We start from the raw sequence: 26,345 nt of genomic DNA, 5'->3' as shown, positions 1-26,345 counted from the left end.
TATAGTATGTAATTTGTTTGTCAACTTCTTTACAGGGCCAAAGATTAAAATTTTTTAAAAGTTTAAATATTTTCTTGTTGTTCTACCATGGAGTAAAACATTATAAAATTATAACAATTTGGTCTGCAACAGCATTTGAAAGACCAGAGTTTAGAATTCTCATAACCAGAAAGAAATGTTCTTTTGGCTATAGTGTCTAAATGTTATAATGGCAAGGATAATATAAATTAAAAAAACAAAATATGTGTACTTTTCTACAATAGTGGTCAGAGGATTTAATATACCTTTCTAACTCTTTGAGGGATAAAGCATTAAGGCTATGAGGATATGGATGACAAATACAAATCCAGCCAATAAACTCTATGAAACATTATAAATCGCAAGGAGATTTGGAAAGTTATTTTCTAATGCCCGTGGAGCATTTATACAAAGCAATCACATATTAGGCAAGTATAAGGCAGATAACACCCTCAGTGATTCCTCCAAAGCAAGTATTAAAGACTGAGGTGAATGCAATTACATTAACCTATTTAATTATTTATTTATTTACAAAATTAAAAAATACTCAACCATTTCTATAAGAATCATTCTCCTACAAAACTCTTCGCTCTAAAAGAAATCAAAAGGGAAATCACAGGGCTTCCCTGGTGGTGCAGTGGTTGAGAGTCCACCTGCCGATGCAGGGGACACAGGTTCGAGCCCCGGTCCGGGAGGATCCCACATACCATGGAGCGGCTAGGCCCGTGAGGCATGGCCGCTGAGCCTGCGCATCCGGAGCCTGTGCTCCGCAACGGGAGAGGCCACAACAGTGAGAGGCCCACGTACTGCCAAAAAAAAAAAAAGAAAGGGAAATCATAGAATTCTTAGAAATAAGATAAAGATAACACTACATATCAAAAACTATGGCTCCACCTTGAATAGCAAAAGCAATCCTAAGGAAGAAGAACAGAGCTGGAGGAACCAGGCTCCCTGACTTCAGACTATACTACAAAGCTACAGTAATCAAAACGTATGGCACTGGCACAAAAACAGAAATATAGATCAATGGAACAGGATAGAAAGCACAGAGATAAACCCATGCATCTATGGTCACCTAATCTATGATGAAGGAGGCAAGGATATACAATGGAGAAAAGACAGTCTCTTCAATAAGTGGTGCTGGGAAAACTGGACATCTACATGTAAAAGAATGAAATTAGAACACTTCCTAACACCATACACAAAAATAAATTCAAAATGGATTAGAGACCTAAATGTAAGACCGGACACTATAAAACTCTTAGAGGAAAACATAGGAAGAACACTCTTTGACATAAATCACAGCAAGATCTTTTTTGACCCACCTCCTAGAGTAATGGAAATAAAAACAAAAATAAACAAATGGGACCTAATGAAACTTAAAAGCTTTTACACAGCAAAGGAAACTATAAACAAGATGAAAAGACAACCCTCAGAATGGGAGAAAATATTTGCTAACAAAGGAACTGACAAGGGACTAATTTCCAAAATATACAAGCAGCTCATGCAGCTCAATATCAAAAAACAAACAACCCAATCAAAACATGGGCACAAGATCTAAATAGACATTTCTCCAAAGAAGACATACAGATGACTAACAAACATGAACAGATGCTCAACAGTACTAATTATTAGAGAAATGCAAATCAAAACTACAATGAGGTATCAGCTCACACCAGTCAGAATGACCATCACTAAAAAATCTACAAACAATAAATGTTGGAGAGGGTGTGGAGAAAAGGGAACCCTCTTACACTGCTGGTGAGAATGTAAACTGGTACAGCCACTACAGAGAACAGTATGGTGGTTCCTTAAAAAATTAAAAATAAAGTTACCATATGACAGCAATTCCACTCCTAGGCATATATCCAGAGGAAACCAGAATTCAAAAGGATGCATGCACCCTGATGTTCACTGCAGCACTATTTACAATAGCTACAATATGGAAGCAACCTAAATGTCCATCGACAGAGGAATGGATAAAGAAGGTGTGCTACATATATACAATGTAATATTACTCAGCCATAAAAAGGAATGAAACAGTGTCATTTCCAGAGACATGGATGGACATAGAGACTGTTATACAGAATGAAGTAAGTCAGAAAAAGAAAAACAAATATCATAAAATAGCGCTTATATATGGAATCTAAAAAATGGTACAGATGAACTTATTTGCAAAGCAGAAATAGTCACAGATGTAGAGAACAAACTTACGGTTACCAAGGGGGGAAGAAGGGGTGGGATGAATTGGGAGATTGGGATTGACATATATACACTTCTATGGAAAATAGATAACTAATGAGAACCTAATGTATAGCACAGGGAACTCTACTCAGTGCTCTATGGTGACCTAAATGGGAAGAAAATCTAAAAAAGAGCGGATATATTTATACGTATAACTGATTCACTTTGCTGCACAGCAGAAACTAACAACATTGTAAAGCAACTGTACTCCAATAAAAATTTAAAAAATATATATGGCTCCAGTGAAGGCAAAAATTAGTGGAAAGAAAAGCAGATCACTAAGTGCCTTATTAGCAAGGAAAAAGATTATCATTATTAGCAATTAAAGAAAATTTTAAGTAGGAACAAAATCTTAAAGATAAAGCAAGGCTGGGACTTCCCTTGTGGTGCAGTGGTTAAAAATCTGCCTGCCAAGGCAGGGAACACATGTTTGATCCCTGGTCCAGGAAGATCACACATGCTGCGGAGCGACTTAAGCCCGTGTGCCACAACTACTGAGCCTGCACTCTAGAGCCCACGAGCCACAAATACTGAGCCCACGCGCCACAACTACTGAAGCCCACATGCCCTAGAGCCTATGTGCTGTAACTACTGAGCCCACGTGCTGCAACTACTGAGCCCACGTGCTGCAACTACTGAAGCCCACGCACCTAGAGCCCGTGCTCCACAAGAGAAGCCACCGCAATGAGAAGCCCACACACCACAATGAAGAGTAGCTCCCGCTCACCACAAATAGAGAAACCCCGTGCACAGCAATAAAGACCCAGTGCAGCCAGAAATAAAAAAAAAATTATTTTTAAGATAAAGTGGGGCTGATGAATTTGAAAAGAGAAAATTAATATAGTTGATTTTCTCCCATCCACATACCAAACATGTCACTGGGCCAAATGACTTCAAAGACCATACTTTTAAAAGCTTCATTATCCCTCCTCCAGCACAAAAAGAAAAAAAAAAAGACCACATGTATACTGAAAACACTGATGAATAAAGGAAAATATTTAAATATTTTTAAAATATATATACCCTCTATCACAACACAGAGAGAAATAAATTCCAGATAGATATAGATATGGATACAGACATAGATACAGTATAAAGTAACATTTTCATGATTTAAAATGAGTGATGGGCTTCTCTGGTGGCGCAGTGGTTGAGAGTCTGCCTGCCAATGCGGGGGATACAGATTTGTGCCCCTGTACGGGAAGATCCCACATGCCGCGGAGCAGCTGGGCCCGTGAGCCATGGCCGCTGAGCCTGCGTGTCTGGAGCCTGTGCTCTGCAACGGGAGAGGTCACACAGTGAGAGGCCCGTGTACCGCAAAAAAATTAAAAAATAAAATGAGTGAAACTTTCTTAAGAAAGGAAAATAATCCAAAGTCTTAAATGAAAAAATAGAAATATTTTCTTATATAAAATACAAAATCTTCTGTTGCAGAAGACACCAAACACTTAAAAAATGACATTAAAAAACAAAAGAGCTGATATGGTGGAGAAAATTTTAACATGCATACAGACAAAGAGTTAATATTCTTCTTCACCAAATTGCAAATTCATAGTAAAAATATAAATCAGGAAAAAAAGTGGGTAAAACAAATTCATGTAAGGGGAAATAGAAATGGGCAATAAGTGTTCAAAAAAAGTTTTAAGCTTGCTGCCAATTAGGAAAATGTAAGTTACAAAATAATTCAATTTTTACTGATCAAACTGGCAAAATTAAACAGTGTAGTAATATTAAGATTCAATGAGGATGTAAGGAAAATGGATACCCTCATACATTAACAGTCATAGTGTGAATTGAAATATGTGCAAAACATACAGAAATGAAGACACAAGTAGGTGAAAGTATATGCACAAGGATGCTTTTCACAACAATGTTTGTAGTAGCAAAAACTGGAAATTCCTATCAATTGAGGGAATATTAGATATATAAGGAGTAACACTGAGGAATGGCCAAAAGACAGGAATCATAAACCCATATACAAAATCTAAAATAGATGAGTGTTGCTGAACTTTGTGGTAATACAATTGAAAAATCACTCCCCAAAATAACATTTTTGGGAAATGCAAATAATCATTTCAAGAAGTAGACACCCAAGCAGATAAATATATATTAAGGAAAAAGGTGAGATTATCAAAGAATTGCTTTTAAAAGAAAATCTAAGTCCAGAGATTTGCATGAGTGAATTTATCAAATCTTCAAGGAATAGATATTTCCCATGGGATTTAAACTGGTCCAGGAATTAGTAAGCAAAGAAATTTTTTCCTATTCTTTCTTTTTCTTTTCTTTCTCTATTTATTTATTTAGGTGAAATATACACAGAATAGTACATGAAGGCTAAATGATGAATATTTATTATGTGAGTCCCTGTGTAACCACCATGCAGTCACAGATGGAACACTTCCTGTACCCCTAATGACCTCTGCATGTGTCTTCCCATCACTCCCTTCCCCCTCCAAATGAAGTAACCAGTATCATAACCCTAATTAACGACTTCCTTGGTTTTCTTTTTGGTTTTAAACCACAGGAGCATCCCCTGATGAGACAGTTTAGTTTTTCATGTTTTAAATTTCATATAGGGGTTGGAAAAAGATACTCCATACAAATGGAAATCAAAAGAAAGCTGGAGTAGCAATACTTATATCAAGATAAAATAGACTTTAAAATAAGGAATATTACAAGAGGCAAAGAAGGACACTACATAATGATCAAGGGATCAATCCAAGAAGAAGATATAACAATTATAAATATATATGCACCCAACAGAGGAGCACCTCAATATATAAAGCAAATGCTAACAGCTATAAAAGAGGAAACCAACAGTAACACAATAACAGTGGGGGACTTTAAAACCTCACTTACACCAATGGACAGATCATCCAGACAGAAAATTAATAAGGAAACACAAGCTTTAAATGACACAGTTGACCAGATAGATTTAATTGATATTTATAGGATACTCCACATGAAAACAGCAGATTACACTTTCTTCTCAAGTGCTCATGGAACATTCTCCAGGAAAGATCATATCTTGGGTCAAAAATCAAACCTCGGTAAATTTAAGAAAACTGAAATCATATCAAGCATCTTTTCCAACCACATGCTATGAGATTAGAAATAAATTACAGGGGGCTTCCTTGGTGGTGTAGTGGGTAAGAGTCCACCTTCCAATGCAGGGGACAAGGGTTCAAGCCCTGGTGCGGGAAGATCCCACGTGGTGGAGATACTAAGCCCGTGCACCACAACTGCTGAGTCTGTGCTCCAGAGCCCACGTGCTGCAACTACTGAAGCCCATGTGCCTACAGCCCATGCTCCAGAATAAGAGAAGCCACTGCAATGAGAAGCCCATGCGTCACAATGAAGAGTAGCCCATGCTTGCCACAACTAGAGAAAGCCCTCGGGCAGCAACAAAGACCCAATGCAGCCAAAAATAAATAAAATAAATTTTAAAAAAAGAAATTACAGGGAGAAAAACATAAAAAACACAAATACATGGAGGCTAAACAATACATTACTAAATAACCAAGAGATCACTGAAGAAATCAAAGAGGAAATCAAAACATACCTAGAGAAAAATGACCACAAAAACACGATGATCCAAAACCTACAGGATGCAGCAAAAGCAGTTCTAGGAGGGAAGTTTATAGCAATACAATCCTACCTCAAGAAACAAGAAAAATCTCAAATAAACAATCTAACCTTACACCTAAAGGAACTAGAGAGAGAAGGACAAACAAAACCCAAAGTTAGTAGAGGAAACAAATCATAAAAATCAGACAAGAAATAAATGAAATAGAAACAAAGATAACAATTGCAAAGATCAATATAACTAAAAGCCGGTTCTTTGAGAAGACAAACAAAATTGATAAACCATTAGCCAGATTCATCAAGAAAAAGAGGGAGAGGACTCAAATCAATAAAATTAGAAATGAAAAAGGAGAACATACAATGGACACCGCAGAAATACAAAGCATCCTAAGAGACTACTACAAGCAACCCTATGCCAATAAAATGGACAACCTGGAAGAAATGGACAAACTCTTAGAAAGGTATAAACTTCCAAGACTGAACCAGAAAGAAATAGAAAATATTTCTATTTTCGGTCCAATCACAAGAAATGAAATTGAAACTGTGATTAAAAACCTTCCAACAAACAGAAGTCCAGGACCAGATGCCTTCCCAGGTGAATTCTATCAAACATTTAGAGAAGAGCTAACAGCCATCCTTCTCAAACTCTTCCAAAAAGTGGCAGAGGAAGGAACACTCCCAAACTCACTCTATGAGGCCACCATCACCCTGATACCAAAACCAGGCAAAGATACGACAAAAAAAGAAAATTACAGACCAATATCACTGATGAATATAGATGCAAAAATCCTCAACAAAATACTAGCAAACAGAATCCAACAACACATTAAAAGGATCATACACCATGATGAAGTGGGATTTACCCCAGGAGGCAAGGATTCTTCAATATACGCAAATCAATCAATGTGATACACCATATTAACAAGTTGAAGAATAAAAACCACATGATCGTCTCAATAGATGCAGAAAAAGCTTTTGAGAAAATTCAACACCCATTTATGATAAAAACTCTCCAGAAAGTGGGCATAGAGGGAACCTATCTCAACATAATAAAGGCTATATACGACAAACCCACAGCAAACATCATTTTCAATGGTGAAAAAATGAAAGCATTTTTCTCTAAGATCAGGAACAAGACAAGGATGTCCACTCTTACCACTATCATTCAACACAGTTTTGGAAGTCCTAGCCATGGCAATCAGAGAAGAAAAAGAAATAAAAGGAATACAAACTGGAAAAGAAGAAATAAAACTGTCACTGTTTGCAGATGACATGATACTCTACATAGAGAATCCTACGGATGCCACCAGAAAACTACTAAAACTAACCAATGAATGTGGCAAAGTTGCAGGATACAAAATTAATGAACAGAAATCTCTTGCATTCCTATACACTAACAATGAAAGATCAGAAAGAGAAATTAAGGAAACAATCCCGTTCACCATTGCAACAAAAAAATAATAAAATACCTAGGAATAAACCTACCTAAGGAGGTAAAAGACCTGTACTCAGAAAACTGTAAGACACTGATGAAAGAAATCAAAGATGACACAAACACATGGAGAGATATACCATGATCTTGGATTGGAAGAATCAACATTGTGAAAATGACTATACTACCCAAAGCAATTTACAGATTCAATGCAATCCCTAACAAACTACCAATGGCATTTTTCACAGAACTAGAACACAAAAAATCTTAAATTTGTAATGGAAACACGAAAGACCCCAAATAGCCAAAGCAATTTTGAAGGAAAAAAAAACGGAGCTGGAGGAATCAGACTCCCTGACTTCATATTATACTACAAAGCTACAGTAATCAAGACAATATGGTACTGAAACAGAAACAGAAATATAGATCAATGGAATGGGACAGAAAGCCCAGAGATTAAACTCACACACCTATGGTCAACTAATCTACAACAAAGGAGGCAAGGATATACAATGGAGAAAAGACAGTCTCTTCAATAAGTAGTGCTTGTAAAACTGGACAGCTACATGTAAAAGAAAGTAATTAGAACACTCCCTAACACCATACACAAAAATAAAACTCCAAATGGATTAGAGACCTAAATGTAAGACCAGACACTATAAAACTCTTAGAGGAAAACATAGGAAGAACACTCTTTGACATAAATCACAGCAAGGTCTTTTCTGACCCACCTTCTAGAGTAATGGAAATAAAAACAAACATAAACAAAAGGGACCTAATGAAACTTAAAAGCTTTTGCACAGCAAAGGAAACTATAAACAAGATGAAAAGACAACCCTCAGAAGGGGAGAAAATATTTACAAACCAATTAATGGACAAAGAATTAATTTCCAAAATATATAAACAGCTCATGCAGCTCAATAGTTAAAAAAACAAGCAACCCAATCAAAAAATGGGCAGAGACCTAAATAGACATTTCTGCAAAGAAGACATACAGATGGCCAAGAGGCACATGAAAAGGTGCTCAACATCACTAATTATTAGAGAAATGCAAATCAAAACTACAATGAAGTATCACCTCACACCAGTTAGAAGGGGCATCAGAAACAACAAATGCAGGGTGTGGAGAAAAAGGAACCCTCTTTCACTGTTGGTGGGAATGTAAATTGATACAGCCACTATGGAGAACAGTATGGAGGTTTCTTAAAAAACTAACAGTAAAATAACCATATGACTCAGCAATCCCACTACTGGGCATATTACCCAGAGGAAACCATAATTCAAAAAGACACATGCACCCCAATGTTCATTGCAGCCTTATTTACAATAGTCAGGTCATGAAAGCAAATGCCGACTGACAGACGAATGGATACAGAAGATGTGGTACATATATACAATGGAATATTACTCAGCCATAAAAAGGAACAAACTTGTGTCATTTGTAGAGACGTGGATGGACCTACAGACTGTCATACAGAGTGAAGTAAGTCAGAAAGAGAAAAACAAATATCAGATATTAACGCATATATGTGGAATCTAGAAAAACGGTACAGATAAACAGGTTTGCAAGGCAGAAACAGAGACACAGATGTAAAGAACAAATGTATGAACACCAAGGGGGGAAAGCCGGGGGTGGGGAATGGGGTGGTGGTGGGATGAATTGGGAGATTAGGATTTACATATATATACACTAATATGTATAAAATAACAAATAAAATCTGCTGTATTAAAAAAAACTTCATATAAATGTATGTATTCTTTAGTGGCTCGAGTCCTTTTTTCCATATTTTATTTGTAAAATTCATTTGTGTTGTTGCATGTTGCTCTAATGCTTCACTTTTATTGATTACTCCATTATATAAACGCCATTCTGCAAAACTCTGCAAGTTAGTTATCCAGTTTACTATTGATGGATTTTAGTTGTTTTGAGTTTTTATTTATTGCAAAAAATGCTACTGGGAACATCTCCATGCATATCTTCTAACACTTGGGCATATATTTCTCTCAGATGCACTCCCAGGAATAAAACTGCTAGGTTATAAGGTATGCATGTCGTTAGATTTACTAGAAAATGCTAAACTGTTTTCCAAAGTTATTACACCAATTTGCACATTATACAGCAGCATATGATAATTCCTATTGCTCTACATCCTCATTTTTAATGTTTGCCAATCTGGTGGTTATCATTTTAAATTGGATTTACTATTGAAGTTGAGTACGTTAACCTATTTTTATTGATCATTTAGATTTACTCTTTTGTGAAGTACCCATTCAAATATTTGGTCCAGATTTCTATTGCTTTGTTCTTTTTAAAAAACATTGATCTGTAAATATTCCATATGCAAGTCCTTTATTGGTTATCTGTTCTGTAAAATAGTCCCTCCCATTCTTTGGCTTATACCTCTTCATGATATTTTGTGACAATCAGAAACACTGAATTTTACTGTAGTTGGATTTATCATTTTCCTTAATATATAGACATCTTTGTCTTATCTAAGATATCTTTCTGTATCTCCAAGTTAATAAAGATATTCTTCTATATTATCTTCCAAAAGCCTATAGTTTGCATTTCCCGTTTAGGTCTGTATGCACCCACTGATTTTGTGTAGTCCAATATTATTTTTTCCATATAGTTATCTAATTGCCCCAGCATCATTTATTAAAGACTCATATTTATTAAGTATGCATATATGCATGGATCTATTTCTTGCTCCTTTATTCTGATGTGTCTAGCTCTGTGCTAATAGTACACAGCCTTAATTACTATAACATTTTAATAAATGTTGAAAATTGATAGGGAAAGCCCTCCCACCTTGTCTAGGCTTTTTTGAACCTTTACACTGCCATATAAATTGGAATTTTGATTAGGATTGCAATAAACTTATAAATCAACTTGTGAAATGAAACACTTATTAATAAATTGCATCTAAGGTATCTACCTCTTCTCTGAGGAATTATTTTCTGGGGAAAAAAACTGCTCTCTATTTAATCTTATACTTTAAAGACACTCCACCAAAAAGGTATGTCAATTTCCTTCTCAATATATTGCAAGTCCATGTTTCTTAGACTTATGATCCATCAAACAAACAGGTGGGACTTTACACAGCTCTTCTAATATTGGCACTTTAACAATATTCATCATGTTTAAAGTGAATTATTTTTATGTAATAAGGCTTTTAGTGAAGTTTTCTTGATGGTTGATTTTGTGAAAAGAAACTATGTGCCAAGTTATGCAGAATAAGTTTAGTGCTCTGCTTCAGATATATATATATATATCAGTATTACATAAAATTGAAAATTGACTGGAATAGTTACTTTGAAGGCTCAGAAAGCACATCTGAGTTAAGTGTTAAGTAATACAGGAATCTATAAGCTTTGTTAATATATTTTAACTTTTTGTTATACCTATAACATGCTCACAATACATAATTTGGAAAGTATAGAGAAATAAGAACAAATCAAAAATCACTCAAAATGATTTCAGCAAAACTGGCAGCTTAACATTATTATGAACTGAATTTCTTACTTGGGTTTACATACAGCCATATATCTCTGTCTCCTACAAGTCTATATACCTTAAAATCATATAAAAATAGTTATTTCACCAGAGATCCTTTCATAGTTTTGAGGAAAATTTATTTCATATTTTCAAAGAACAGGCAATTTCAATTCTGTATAATTTTCTTTTGTGCACAGGAAAAGATGAAAGACTATTCAATTCATTTTCTGAAACTACAGAAACCTTGAAGCCAAAACATGGCAATCAGCAGAAATAAATAGACAAAACTCACTTAGGAATGTAGAAGGAAAATTTGTAAATAAAATACCAGAAAATAGATTTAAACAGCAAAAGACCTATGTACCATGATCAAGTAGAGTTCATCTCAGGAATGTGAGGATGGCTTAAAATTGGAAAACTTATAAATATATTTTGCAACAACACCAAGTCAAGTAGGAAAACAGGGGGACTGAGAAGGGAGGTCAGATCTGCTATACTCGAATTCTAAACTGGGCTTTGGAATGATGAACAGAAAGCCAGACCCTTGTCCCAGAGGCGTCAAGAAACAGCCACAGGACTTCCCTAGTGGCACAGTGGTTAAGAATCTACCTGCCAAGGCAGGGGACACAGGCTCAAGCCCTGGTCCGGGAAGATCTCACATGCCTCAGAGCAACTAAGCCCGTGCGCCACAACTACTTAGCCTGTGCTCTAGAGCCTGTGAGCCACAACTACTGAAGCCCACACACCTAGAGCCCGTGCTCCGCAACAAGAGAAGCCACCGAAATGAGAAGCCCGCGCACCGCAACAAAGAGTAGCCCCCACTCGCCACAACTACAGAAGGCCTGTGCACAGCCACGAAGACCCAACACAGCCAAACATAAATAAATAAATAATTTGTTTTTTAAAAAAATGGTTTTTAAAAAAAAAAAAAAGAAACAGCCAGGAACTCACCAAATGGGTCTTCCTTGTTGAGTCGCCCTGGCTTTGTCTCCTCTGCACTTCCTACATACATTGCTGAACTCCAGAGATGATAAGATCAATGTTTTTAAAGCAGTTTGAACAAAGAGAGAATCCAAAGAGAATATTTTTAGGTAGATACCATGTATAAGTTACCTCCTCTCATTTAAGGATGAGTAAACAGAAAATGCAAAATGTTATACTCTATGAGAAGAGATAAATGCAACAATCAAGTGTTAAAGGAATAACATGGTTTTATCATTTCTATGTTTTATAATAGTTTTATAGCTTTATAATTTCTGTACTTTCATAGAAATTATAGAAATTTGCATTAATTTCTATAATTAGAAATTATAGAAATAAGGGATCAAAGTGATGTTATAAGGTTAATGTGAAAAAATTAAAGCTGGTTTATAGGAGAATACAAATTTTAAAAGATTAGATAAGTATTAATTTGAATAACTTTAAATTGTGAAAGTAATTTAGAACACTATGAAGAAGAAAAGAAAAAACTGAAAAACCAATTTAAATTTTATTATGAGATACATTTTTGGTATATGGCATTACAATATTTTAGCTATGTGGGTGTGAAGAAAGTATGACTGTATATGTAATGAATATAAATAAAATATATTTTCTTAATTCTCACATCTATATTCTAATATGCCACTTTATATAACCACTTAAAAATTCAATAACAGCTTTTTAGGGGGAAAAAGAAATTTTAATGCAGAGAGAAAAACTTTGCTGAGAAAAATACTGAATACATTATTAATACATATTATAACATTTTCTTCTTTCATACCACGAAGTTTGAATCTAAACCTCCTTCACCCTCCGAGACTAAAAATTGTGTGAATCACTCTGGCCACAGACCATGGTGTAAGTATCACGAAAGCACACTGCTTTTCCTAATTCCTGACAGGTGCTTGATCTTTTGAGGCCCTTTATGATCATTAATGCAATTTCAAGGAAAATCAAAGGTTACTGGAGCTTCAACTCCATTTCAAAATTCATTAAAGGCCTAGTTTTGTTTTGTTTAAACTGAATAACAGTACAGAATATTAAAAAACTTTCCTAGCAAGTCTGATGGAAAATTTTGACAGATGTTTGGCACCTGAGTGACATCTTTAAAAATTCCAGGATCCCTTTTTCCCCTAGCTTTATTGAGGTGTAATTGAAAAAAGTATAAAGTCTGTAAAGTGACCAGTTGATACATGTAAACATTGTGAAATGATTACCACAATCAAAATCAGGTTAATTAGCTTCACTTCACAGTTACCTTTCAGTGTGTGTGTGTTGAGAACACCTAAGATTATATACTCTCTTAGCAAATTTCAAAGATCCTTTTTTTAAAAAATAAATTTATTTATTTACATATTTTTTATTTTTGCCTGCGTTGGGTCTTCGTTGCTGCACACGAGCTTCCTCTAGTTGCGGTGAGCAGGGGCTCCTCTTCGTTGCGGTGTGCAGGGTTCTCATTGCGGTGGCTTCTCTTGTTGCAGAGCACGAGCTCTAGGCACACGCGGGCTTCAGTAGTTGTGGCATGTGGGCTCAGTAGTCGTGGCTCGCAGGCTCTAGAGTGCAGGCACAATAGTTGTGGCGCACGGGCTTAGTTGCTCTGCGGCATGTGGGTTCTTCCCGGACCAGGGCTTGAACCCATGTCCCCTGCATTGGCAGGCGGATTCTTAACCACTGAGCCACCAGGGAAGTCCCCAAAGACCCTTTTTGAAGTGGTGGTTTTACTCCTTAACTGTATGACTTTGTGTATGACAGGCTGTCTGCTGTATTAAAATAACTATTAATTTCAATGTTTCATCCCACTGTAATATTGTGGAAGATATATTTAGCAATAATTAAGAATCCATATTTAACTTATAAATACTTGAGATGCTACCAATGAACTTAACTGAAGTGATAATCAATCAACAAATTCTCCTTAGACACCATGAGTTTCCTGCATGAGCAGATAACAACAACCATGTCTCAATGCTCTCCCTTGTTTAGTGGCTGCCAAAAATGTTTTGACATCAATTGTAAGACACAACATATTTCAGAAATTTGGACAAATTATGAATCTTTGAATAGAGAACTTTCAGAGTATTTATGTACTATATATATTTTTTACAAAAGGGATATTATAATAGGGCATGCTCTTTCACTTTAAGGCTATTTATTGGTTTTTTTTTTTACATGCTATTATCTGTTCTTTTCAAGCATCATGGGAAATAAAAGAATAATATACATTTTATGGTTATGTCATATTAAAAACATTATTTAGGGTCATATTACTTATTTGTAATTCCATGCTACTATAAATAACAGTGAAACATAGCTAAATCTTTGTGAATATCCAGGACTGTTTCCTCAGTATAAATTCCTAAAGGCAGAGTTTCTGGGTCAAAGAATATGCATATCCTTGTAAAGGATTTGAATGCATCAGGTCTAAGTGCCCTATAGAATACACATACCCTATCTTCCCCCTCCCTGTCTCTCTCTGTCTCCCCCTTCCTCTTTCCCATCCCCTCCTTCCTTCTGTTCCCCAAATGGTTAAGTGACCCTACTTCTGCTCTTCTGCATCGTAAGTTTTTTTCTCACTGTATGTGTGTGTTTATAATCACCCTCATTCTAAACAAGGTTTGAGGCTACGTTTTATGTTAAATTATTAGTTTTCAGTTTTGTGTCTTTATCTGGACTCTGAGCTCCTGCCTAACAAGATCCTTGGATTATTCATCTGTATCCCCAGCATCTAATACAGTAAATTTTCAGTAAATACTTGTTGAATGAACTCAGGAGGGAACAAATGACTGCTTTTGTTTTTTTTCAGCTATTACGTAGGTTTTTTTTTTCTTTTCAAGTTTCCTGGGATTTTAATTGACCGCAGCATATTAATTTCAAAAAAGAAAGGAAAATAGTTATATAGCTTCAAGTCTCTATACTCAGATGCCCTCAATTCAGTACTGTAGTATGCTCTAATATTAATTTAGCCACTACTAATTGTCTAACTCAACCAGAAAGGAGAAACACAGAGGTTGTACACACTTGAGTTGAGAAACTTTAACATTTATTCTGAAGGAAGGTAACGTTTTCCCCAAACAAGAACCCATGTATAAGAAACATATACAGGATTGAAGCTCACATGCCTAGCCCTTCTGACTTAGAAGGTAGAATTATTTATCACACTTAAAATGTTAAAAATAAGAATTCAGTAGCTCTGTATGAGAGAGAAACACTTTTCTTCCTCATGTGGTCGTGAGAATGCCAGATTGCTGGCCCATTATTTTGGCAGATGTCTCTTGGAATTATTTGACAGCTCTTTGACAAGGCAGTGCCTCCTACGTGCAGTTCCTGAGCAAACTGGCTTCAGTCTCCCTTTGTGAATTCCGAGGCAGAGAGATCTGAGGCAGCCATGTCATTTTGGATTACTCTCCTCCAGCTTTGTCAGCTCTCTTCAGACACGCTGCAAGATCAGCCCCAAGTTTGAAAAAGTGAAGGAAGTGATTTACTAAATTTCCAAAAGAGAAAGAATGTTCGTAAGCTTTCCTCATGGGAGCATCGGGAAATCCAGGTACTAGCTAACTGAACTTAATGCAATTGACTTAAGTCCACGTTTCCCCATCTGAAAAATGGGCATGATTATAAGATGTACCTCTTAGACCTGTTGTGTGGCTGAAATGTGATAACCCATGTAACATTCTTAGGATGTTGCCTGGTCCTAACTTGGCTCAGGAATGTCAACTCTCAGTATTCCAAAGACTATTTCTTTACCTTGTGGCAATTGGGTATAATGACTTGTATGGGCATTTGAAGAAATAATTTTATACACAAATCCATCACCACTTGGACATAAAACATAATGTGTCTACATCTCAGCAGAGCCCCAGGCAAACCTGAGAGAGTAAAAACAAATGTGCACTGAAATTCTGCCCACCTCACCATCTCTGTTTTATTATACATTTATAACATTTATAGAAGTATCTCTTTTTATTACCCAAAATATGTTCATTATGAACACTTGAAAGACACAAAGAACTCTGAACGTGCACACAACCAACAGCAATTCCATGATCCAGATATAAACACAGATAACATGAAGATATTTATCCTTCTAGTCTTTTATGAATGCATATAACATATGCAAATAAAATGTAATTAAGATTATGCTATCCTTATTTTTAATTTTCATTTAATATTACCTTGTGAAGATTTTTCAGTATCTTTATATATCCTTCTAAACTCTTGACTACACAAGAGTTTGTTTAAATAATCTCATTTGACATTTAAATTCTAACCAAATTTAGTATGTTATGAATTATCTTCCACTGAATATGCTTTCAGAGTTTTATAAAATAAATGTAATTATTGGTTCCTAAAGGTATATATGATTTTCATAACTACATGCAAATTTATCTCTATAGTATTTTTAATAGACTATATTCTCAACAAGTAAAGTCTGAGGATGTCAGTTTTTTCTCCCTTCTGCTCGCACTGGATATTAACATGTAAACTTCTTTTGTCTTGACCTATAAAAAAGGCAAAACCTTGTTTTATTTTGCGTTTTGGAGATCTATTGCCAGTGTATATTTCATTTTTGCATTTACTCACTTAAAATATTTATTTAGTGCCTATTTTGTGCCAAATTTATGGCCAATAAAATATTTCATTTATCCATCCACTTATTTAAAAGCATTTATTGAAGGCTTGTCATTTAACTGCCATTTGTATTTTTCCCATTGTGATTTCCAATTTTCGGTGCAAAATTTTCTTATTAACGTGTTTGCTTTTTACCTGAATGCTTTGTAAAATTCATAATATAAAATACCAGCTGTCGCCCATCACGTAGCCTGCCACTATTTTTCCAGTTTTGTGTGTCTTTTAATGCTCACTTATAAATTAGTATTTTTATTTTATAAAGTAAATACATATTTTTATGAAGTTAACATAATAAACTGGCTACAGATAGCCTGGTATTTCTTCTTTGCAATACAACTGTGCTGGGGGTGGGGGTGCGGGGAGGGCAGGGGGCTGAATGCTCCGGCACATTCATAAGCTTAGGGTTTTTTAAATAAAATAATAACTATTTTTCCAGCATACCTGTAGGTATCGGCCTTGTTTCTTTAATTTTGCTGGGCCCACTGTAAGTCATTTTGATTTTACAGATTTTATCTTCACATCAAAAGTGACTTCCCAAAGCTCTGTTCAGCGTCTCAGCGTCTAGATTTGCCACTTAAAAACTGGCAGATTTTTTTATAAAGGGAAAAACAGGTGAATATCAGGTTCGACTTAACGAATGCCTGAAGTGCTTTCAAACGTACGCATTTGAAAATATTCTATCCAGCTTTTCTAGTTCTCAGTGGCAGCATGTGACTATTGGAAGGAGAAGTCATAATCTCTTCCCCTTAAAGTTTTTTATTAACATTGGTTCAATTAATTAAATATTAGCCTATCATCTTTTTATGTAGGGCACTGCACAGTGGAAATCCAGGACTCATTTTGTTTGCTCGAATTGCTGATTTGAAATCTGCCACATTCACATCCCTACAGCTTTGGATGGCACAGTGAGATATAAGGCCAAGTAGTGAATGAATGGCAATATTCTTGTTCTGCATTGATTCTGGTCCTTGAGCTCACACTTAACAGCATTGCACTGCTATTTTCTGTGCCTGCATGAGGTGAGGACTACTCCTGCAATGCCCTAAAGTCGTTAAGAATAATTTATGTTATCAGAAAATAGAAAAATTCAAATGAAATGGGCTTTTCCATTAAATAATGCATATTGGACTAAGTCTGGTTTTTTTCCACTGTGGTTTTCCCAGCACCTACTACAGAGCTCATATAGTCTATCAATAAACAGGTATTAGTGAATAGATGAATAATAATTGAGTGTGATAACCTATTGTGACAGTATGTTAAGTTACTCTGCCCATAAAATATTTATTAATTAGTTTTTATAATGATAGTTAATCCTACAGTAGGAAAATGCGGTGTCACTTTCATAGCTTTCCAGTTGGGTACACTATCAAAATAGGAATGCCATTAAAGCTCAGTTTGGTGCACTTGAGAAGGGGCTTTATGTGAAACTTTGCTCCATAATAAAATGCTGACAGTTCTTCTTGCAGCATTAATTCCTCTACTCAATTCCACAGGGAATATCTCTCTCCTACTTGGAATTCTACTTAATTAGGTGTCAAGCAATGAATGGTTCACTGGACAAACCCACTGGGAGCTGGGTTTGATTCTCAGCTCCGTCACTTACAGGCTGTGTGTCACAGGAGAACCTCACTTACCTCTCTGTTTTGTTATTTCCACTCTGGGCATCATACAAGAACAGGATTGTGAGAATTCACTAGGATTAGAATGTGATCATTCTTTTCCTACAGTATGCCATATCATAGGCACTTGTTAAACATGAGTCTCCTTTCTTAGTGCAAGTAAAGGAATTTTTTAGACTTTATTTTTCTTAATGTGGCTTGAGAAAATTAATCTGTTTTAGGCTAGGTAGAGAGTAAAGCTCTATAAAAGTAAATAAACAGGGATGGACTACCTTTATCATAGAAAAGCATGTATTATCTAGTTCTTTAAACATCCAAAAATATTCTTTCTCCATTTACAAAATATCTTTTTGAGACCGCAGCCTGCTTCACATCTCCTGAGTTATAGACTATACTCTTGCTTGTTCCAGAAATTCCATGATGTTGCCAGCATCAATAGACATGTCCTTTCACCCTATATGAAGAGTAAACTGTCCCCCTGTTCCAAGGAAAAAAAAAACACAAATCATGTGCAGACAGGGGATTCCCATTAAGTCTAGAGATGAGCAGTTGTTCTGCAGACAGATGCAGACACCTCCAGAACTTGAGGTGATACCAACATTCCCAGCCCTGGGCAGGGCAGGGGTACTGTCGATGCTTACCTCACTTCAGCAGCATGTACAACTGTCACTTCCATCCCCTCTCCCAAACCCATTGTCCACCTCGCTCTTCCAAAGGCAATCACTCTACATAGAAAAATGAAACATGACAGGATCCGTTCTACCTTATCAATGCCTTTATTAAATTCCACCACACCCTGCAGAGCTTTCTCTTTATGCCATACGTCCTTTCTCTCATTCTCTACAAATCCTTAATATTTAATATTCAATCCTTAATATTCATTCATATATGTGTGACCTTGAAAAAGGATTTTGCTAGAATGATAGTGACCAGGCCAGTCCTTGGGGATGGCATCCAAACTCCAAATGAATGTTGATTTACGGCAAGTTCTCTGGATATCAGGATCCTTAGGTACAAGCACCCAAACAAGGTACTACAAGAGACTATCAGATCTACTTCTACCCTGCTCAGTCATCAGTCATTCATTGTTTGAGGTAGGGAGATATTTTAGATTACAAGGAATTGGTTTTTAACATTTCAGACAAGGACTCCTTTGAAAATCTGAGGATATGTACAACTCCTTTAACAAGGAAAATATACATACTGAAAACTTTACATTCTAGAGCTAAATAGACATTTCTCCAAAGAAGACATACAGATGGCCAAAAGGCACATGAAAAGATGCGCAACACTGTTAATTATTAGAGAAATGCAAATAAAAACTACAATGAGGTACCACCTTACACTGGTCAGAATGGCCACCATTAAAAAATCTACAAATAACAAATGCTGGAGAGGGTGTGGAGAAAAGGGAACCCTCCTAGACAGTTGGTGGCAATGTAAATTGGTGCAGCCATGTGGAGACAGCACGGAGGTTCCTTAAAAAACTAAAAACAGAACTACCATATGATCCAGCAATCCCACTCCTTGGCATATATCCAAAGAAAACTATGATTCAAAAAGATACATGCACCCCTATGTTCATAGCAGCACTCTTTACAATAGCCAAGACATGGAAACAACCTAAATGTCCATGGATAGATGAATGGATAAAGGATATGTGGGTCATATATACAATGGAATACTACTCAGCCATAAAAAAGAATGAAATAATGCCATTTGCAGCAACATGGATGGATTTAGAGATTATCATACTAAGAGATTATCATACTAAGTGAAGTAATTCAGAAAGAGAAAGACAAATACCATATATATCACTTATATGTGGAATCTAAAATATGACACAAATGAACCTATCTATGAAACAGAAACAGACTCACAAACATAAAGAACATACTGGTGGTTACCAAGGGGAAGTGGGGGTGGGGGAGGGATGGATTGGGAGTCTGGGATTAGCAGATACAAACTATTATATATAGGATGGATAAACAACAAGGTCCTGCTGTATAGCACAGGGAACTATATTCAATATCCTGTGATAAAACATAATGGAAAAGAATATGAAAAAGAATGTGTATATATATATGTATAACTGAATCACTTTGCTGTACAGCATAAATTAACACATTATAAATCAACTATACTTCAATAAAAAATTTTACATTCTATATCAAGGATTATAGTTTCTCATCTAAGATACTAAAAGGGGCATGACTCCTAGGACAAGGGTTGTGGCAGACTTTCAGTTGCCACTTCGTAACTCTTTTTTTTGGCCTCACCACGTGGCTTGCGGGATCTTAGTTCCCCGACCAGGGATTGAACCTGGGCCCCGGCAGTGAAAGCACTAAGTCTTAACCACTGGACCACCAGGGAATTCCCCGTAACTTTCTTTTTGAAAATTAGCTCACAAGAGCCAGAGAGAGATCTCAGGAGTCAGCATGGTCTAGAGGACCAAACATCAGCTTAGGAGTCAAGTAAACAAGGATTCAGTTTCTAGAAGAGTAAGTTATGAACTGCGTGACTTATCTCAATCATTTTTTAAGAATTTTATTAGTGTATAGTTGATTTACAATGTTATGTTAGTTTCAGGTGTACAGCAAAGTGAATCAGTTATACATATACATATATCCACTCTTTTTTAGATTCTTTTCCCATATGATCATTTTTTTCTTACAAATAAGAAAACTAGGCTCATAGAGTTTAAGTACTTTTGCCTAAGTTTGCAAATAGTAAATTATGGATCCGTATCTGAGAGGCTTCAAATCGATAGTCTTTCCCATATGTTCTACTAATCAGCAAAATAGGAAAGCTAAAAATGACATCATCTTCTCATTAGCTCTAACCCACGAGTCTGCCACTTACAACTTTAGGACTGAGACGGAGAAGACAGGCCAGAGCAAGCATTTAGAAGACTCATATCTGAGTAAAGAAGTCCAGAACTCTGGAGTAAGAAGCACCCGGAGGAGATTTAGAGCAAATTATTCTTTTCCAAGCCTATGAAAGAACATTAAGCTTACATTTAGTAGTGCTTGACCAGAGTATTCTGATGTTATTTCTTTAAATTGTCTCATCAATACAAATCACTATATTTTATACTCAATTAATGTTGAGACTTTTCTGATTCAGCCAGGCAATATTCTTGTTTAAAAAAACAACATTATCATAAAATAGGTAACTAATAAGGACCTACTGTATAGCACAGGGAACTCTACTCAATACTCTGTAATGGTCTATATGGGAAAAGAATCTAAAAAAGAGTGGTTATATGTATAACTGATTCACTTTGCTGTACACCTGAAACTAACACAACATTGTAAATCAACTATACTCCAATAAAAATTTTTAAAAAATAATAAAATGCATCAATTTAAACAAACAAAAATAAATTAATTTCCAGAGAAATATATAAAATACAAAAATAGAAAAGCAGACAACTGTATTTCTTATATACAAAATATTACTTTAGTTATGACCAAAGGAAAAATAGGCTTCTGTATTTCTGAAGAATAATTGCTAGATTTAGCACAACTGAGTTCAGGTCCCAACTCTCTCAATTATTAGTTGGATGACCTTGGGCATGTAACTGAACCATGCTTCAACTCCCTCAACTATAAAACAAAGATAATAACATTTCCCTCACATAATATTTATTTGGCAATTAGGTGGAATAATGTAAAAGGGTGATGGATGAATTGGAGCATGAAAATTATGCTAGAGGTTTCTATGTACGGAAGTCGAATCAGAATGTCAACCTGGAGCCCATTTCCTCTGTCTCAGTAAAACAGTTCTTTCATCACCTTTTGTCAGGTGGAGCTCTGTGCAGGAAGCATACCAATTTGCATTTGGTGCCCAGGAGCCTCCTAGAAGGAAAGACACTGAGATCCTAAGATTCTAAGTTAAGAAAACATATTGGTGAAGGCCAGGATGATACTAACCAATACTCAGGGGCAGGTAAGGGTAATGGGGGCCCTGAACTAAAATGACATCGGCATCGAAAAAGGCTACAGACTGGCTCCAGCACACAATCTGAGAGGGGGCTGGGGTACTGAAAGGAGAGAGAAAAAAGGGAGGCCACCCAATTCAGCTCCCCTGGGAAAGACTTGTACTTTGAGGAAGTGGCTGTATAAGTGCCTTTAGCTTTAACTCCAGAGACCCAGCCAGTCTGGCAGTGATTTTCTCTGCTGACGATCAGATTGTCCTCTCTCTAAGAGCTCCTTTGTCAGGACAGGAATGTAGACTAGCCATTGTGGAGGGCAAGGCCTGGGAGCTCAGTTCCTAATACAGTCGTACCTCCATATCCACTGGTTCTGAATCCAGATTCAACCAACCATTGAGCATCTGCAGGTTTTGGTATCCACGGTGGGCCCTGGAACCAATGCTCCGCAGATACCGAAGGACAACTGTATATTGGCTTTGAGTATGACCCTAACCCTCGGGGATGATGCTTCCTCCTGGTAGGCGAAACTCTGCCACAGAGATGATTATACAGATAGCACTTTTTCAATGTAGAGAAAAATCCCCCTCAGAGACCTCAGAAGATAATTTATATAGATGTGTAGCCTTCAAGAGAACCCAGGGAGCTTCAATCACAACAACAAACAATTGCAGCAGGAATATTTACTAAGCACAGCACTCAGTGCTGTGCTTGTATTATCTTCTTTCATCTTGAATTATGAGATTGGCATTATCATTCCCATTTTACATATGAGAACACTGAGACACAGCAAGGTTAAAAAATGTGCCCAGCTGGTAAGTGGCGGATCCCAGACTGGAAATCAGGCTGTCCCATTCCGAGCCTCACACTTAACCCTAATACTCTGCTGCCTCAAAAATCACTTCGTGACACAGATTTTGACTTGCCCACAAGTCAGCATGTAGGCTACAGCTATTCTTGTGGAACATTTCTGCCGTTGAAAATTTGTTGTGACTGGCCAGTAGTGGAACTCCCATCCCTAAGGGTTTGAGCTTCAAATTATATTCCAGGTTCTCAAAGTCTATTAGGTTTAAAAATAGCCTGGGCTTTTTCTCCCATCCATGCATAGGATAGCATAAATTAACTGAAGACACTTAACACATTTGCAAAAGAAGTCACCCAGATAGTAAAGCACTGGAGCAGCCTACCCAGGCAGCTAGGCAAATGAAAAATAACTTTGCTTTTAAATGACCAATAGACCTATAATGACTTGTGTCAAATAAGCACTGTTATGTTCATGGGCTTTTCTAAAAGGATGCCAACACTCCAAAATTTGTGAAACTAAACTTGAAGTTTCCAGCCGTAATATAAATATAGTATGGTGATTACAATCAGTGTAGATTTATTTGGTTGCCTAGTACCCAATTTGTAAATTTTTCCTCAAGCTAAAGAGCAAAATATGATGTCTTGTAACATCATTTGAATTCAACTTGGTTTAACCCTGTCCCTTCAAACGTAGCCGCCTTCTTTTCAAAAGATGCACACACTAATAAGCATAAACTAAGTCTTTGTAACAACTCCTGGGAGCTACTTCATTTTGAGCAAATATGAACTTTGCAACAAGAAGTGAAGAGATTCTGTCTCAATGGATTATGCTGTGAAAAACCAAAGAGATATACCAATTTATTCTAAGTACCAGACTATGACTTTTACTTTACTTGAACTTTACTTAAACTCCTAGAGGGTGAGACCTTTTGAATTCTTTAGTTAAGCAGACTGTTGGAGCATTTTGCAGTAACTGAAAAAGAAAGGTGTTTGCTATTTAAGATACACTAGTGTAACTAATGCAACATATTCTAAAACTTGGTGTCTGCAGAAAGGAAACATCAGAATAGGAAGGAAGAATGAGTTCCATATACTGTAATCATCTGTACCCACCTTTATTCAGGAAGGTAACGTTTGAGGAGTGTAGGAAGGCTACCCTAGTGACCTTAATGATACGTAACAGGGTACCTTCTATTTCTATGAGAAATGTTGCACCATAGGTATATTTGAATGCAATAACTTTTAACACAGCAGTCATTCTGACCCCACAGGATTCATATAAGCAAACCACAGTGTGCCCCATCTCACTTGGAAAGGCAACTTTCTGCTACCTCTCAGAGTGGAAAATGTATTTAAAATTCTCTGTTACAGGCTATGCATGTTATCCCTCTACTTATGAGTAGTAGTTTGAACCATATGAAATTGCTATATTATAGGGTAAAAAATGTTGAATATCAGCAATTAATATGGTTTAATGAAATGTTCTTTCTATATATGGTATTGATTGCACACTTCATTCATCGCTGACATAGCTCCTGGGATACTTGATAACCCTGTGTTCCTACTTGAAATAGAAATAGAATTTACAAGAAACATCAGCATGTACATATCGGGAGCTAAAAGGGCTCTCAGCCAACATATGCATCCTCCTGGCTATGGCATCAGTCATTCCATAAATTCTGCTTTCATATCTTCACTAGTATGGAAGCCCAAATACTTAATTCAATAATTATCTTATTAAATACACTGAAGTCCTCATTCCAAAAGAAATTAAATCTGTGTCCATAATTCGGCAACTTCAATTTGCTTGAAAGAAAGGTGGTGAGTCCAACTCACTGGGGCCAATCTACAAATCAGAAGAGTGACAGGATATCTTATATTCAGTTTTGCTATAGCCCGTTACAGAACAAGCTTGTTATTTAGGTGTGTAATTGAATATTAAAATGAGCTCATTCGGTCTCAATGTTAATTGAGACCATAAAGTCTAAGAACAAAACAGTAGGTGTCATGTACCTCCAAACAGGTGCTAGACCGCCCATGAAGGACTTGCAAAGGGATAAAATAGCATTTCTTTGTCCTTAGCCTAACAAGTGACTTGGAAGTAAATACTGAGAGCAAGGGTGAGATTTTAAGAGCTAAGGGATTTCTTTATAAACTTTGTTTGCATGATACATTTTTTTTCTTGTCTGTGAAGGCTTTCCATGTTTTTCTTCCTCTCTGAAGATATTTCTTACCACTCCAAGCCACGTTGCTCATACCCTAACTTAGCTCTATAACTAGATTGTTTGTTTTATCATAATACGTGCTTTGTCATAGCACTTATCTCAATTTATTATCATTTAATGTATTTATTTCCTCTATTAGGACAAGCTCCATGAGGTCAGAAACTCTCTTATCCACCATTGATTCTTCTGCACCTACTACCATGTACAAAGCATAAATAGGCAGCAAGTATGAGAGGATGGTTCAGAATGAGGAAATCTATCAAGACAAAGGGGGGAAAATTCACACAATCATCTTGATCAATAAAATTGGCACTTCACATGTAAGAAATACAAAAGGACTATAAACACATGAAAAGAGTCAAACTCATTAGCAGGTGACATAAATTTAATCATCACCCTTCAATTAGAAAAAAATGTTTGTTTTCTGGATAAGTGTTGGCTAGAGTGTAGAGAAATTTCTTCCTTGTCTTTCTAACATTTGTCCTTGATCTTAATTTTCCCACAATGGTCAAATATAATCTCTTTAATACGAATGAAGTTATTTTTGAAATGATGACCAAATAATACTGGTAGTGAACTTTTGCAAATTTCCATACATTTGGATCTGTCCATTAAGTTTTCATTTAAGAATTTACAGACATGGACAATCCATACCCATGAAGTAGTTGATAGTGTCATATGATTCTAGAACACGTGTGCACACTTTCTTCTTGCTTTGCTGCTTCTTCCCCAACCCCATCATTTTTTCTAACTTTACAATTTCTTTCACCTTTTCATTTTTTTTTATCACTTTAGAGTTCTTAGATGATGATACAGCTAAAACCTTGATAAAGAGTCTGTCAACCTTATACATGACTACGTTTTCCCAAAGTAAGAAAAAGGGAGGTAATTTAATACCTTTTCTTTTTTCTTTTTCTGATTGTGGTATAGTAAGTATATGAACATGTTCCTTTCTGTGAAAGGTATAAGTACAGATCTGGAGTGTGAATCTGGTCAGTAAGACTCATTTTAGCTCTTTGTTTCACCTTCTCTTTCACCAAACTTATCAACTTTTTCAGTTCAGTTAGCATGTGACCTAAGAGGTCAGAGAACATCCCCTACTTCTACAAGGCCTTCAGCTGCTGCACCCACATTGCTGTGAGTTATTGTATCACAGCAAAACAAACCCTCCCACCTTCACATTGTTTTTTCCTGAGTTACCAGAAACAGGAAAGCCCCTTCTAGAAACAGAACTTTCTGTGGGTAGGGCTCAAGCTTTAGCATATTCCAGACTTCCAATAAGTCTTACGCTAAACTCATGTATCTGTTCAACTTTTCCCCCAGTTAAGAACAGCCTTTAATTCTGAAGCCTCTGTTCAGAAGACTCAGAGATCAT

The sequence above is a fragment of the Tursiops truncatus genome, chromosome 6 (genome assembly GCF_011762595.2).
Source record: "Tursiops truncatus isolate mTurTru1 chromosome 6, mTurTru1.mat.Y, whole genome shotgun sequence".
NCBI classification, from domain to species: Eukaryota; Metazoa; Chordata; class Mammalia; order Artiodactyla; family Delphinidae; genus Tursiops; species Tursiops truncatus.
This window is presented reverse-complemented; position numbering follows the sequence as displayed.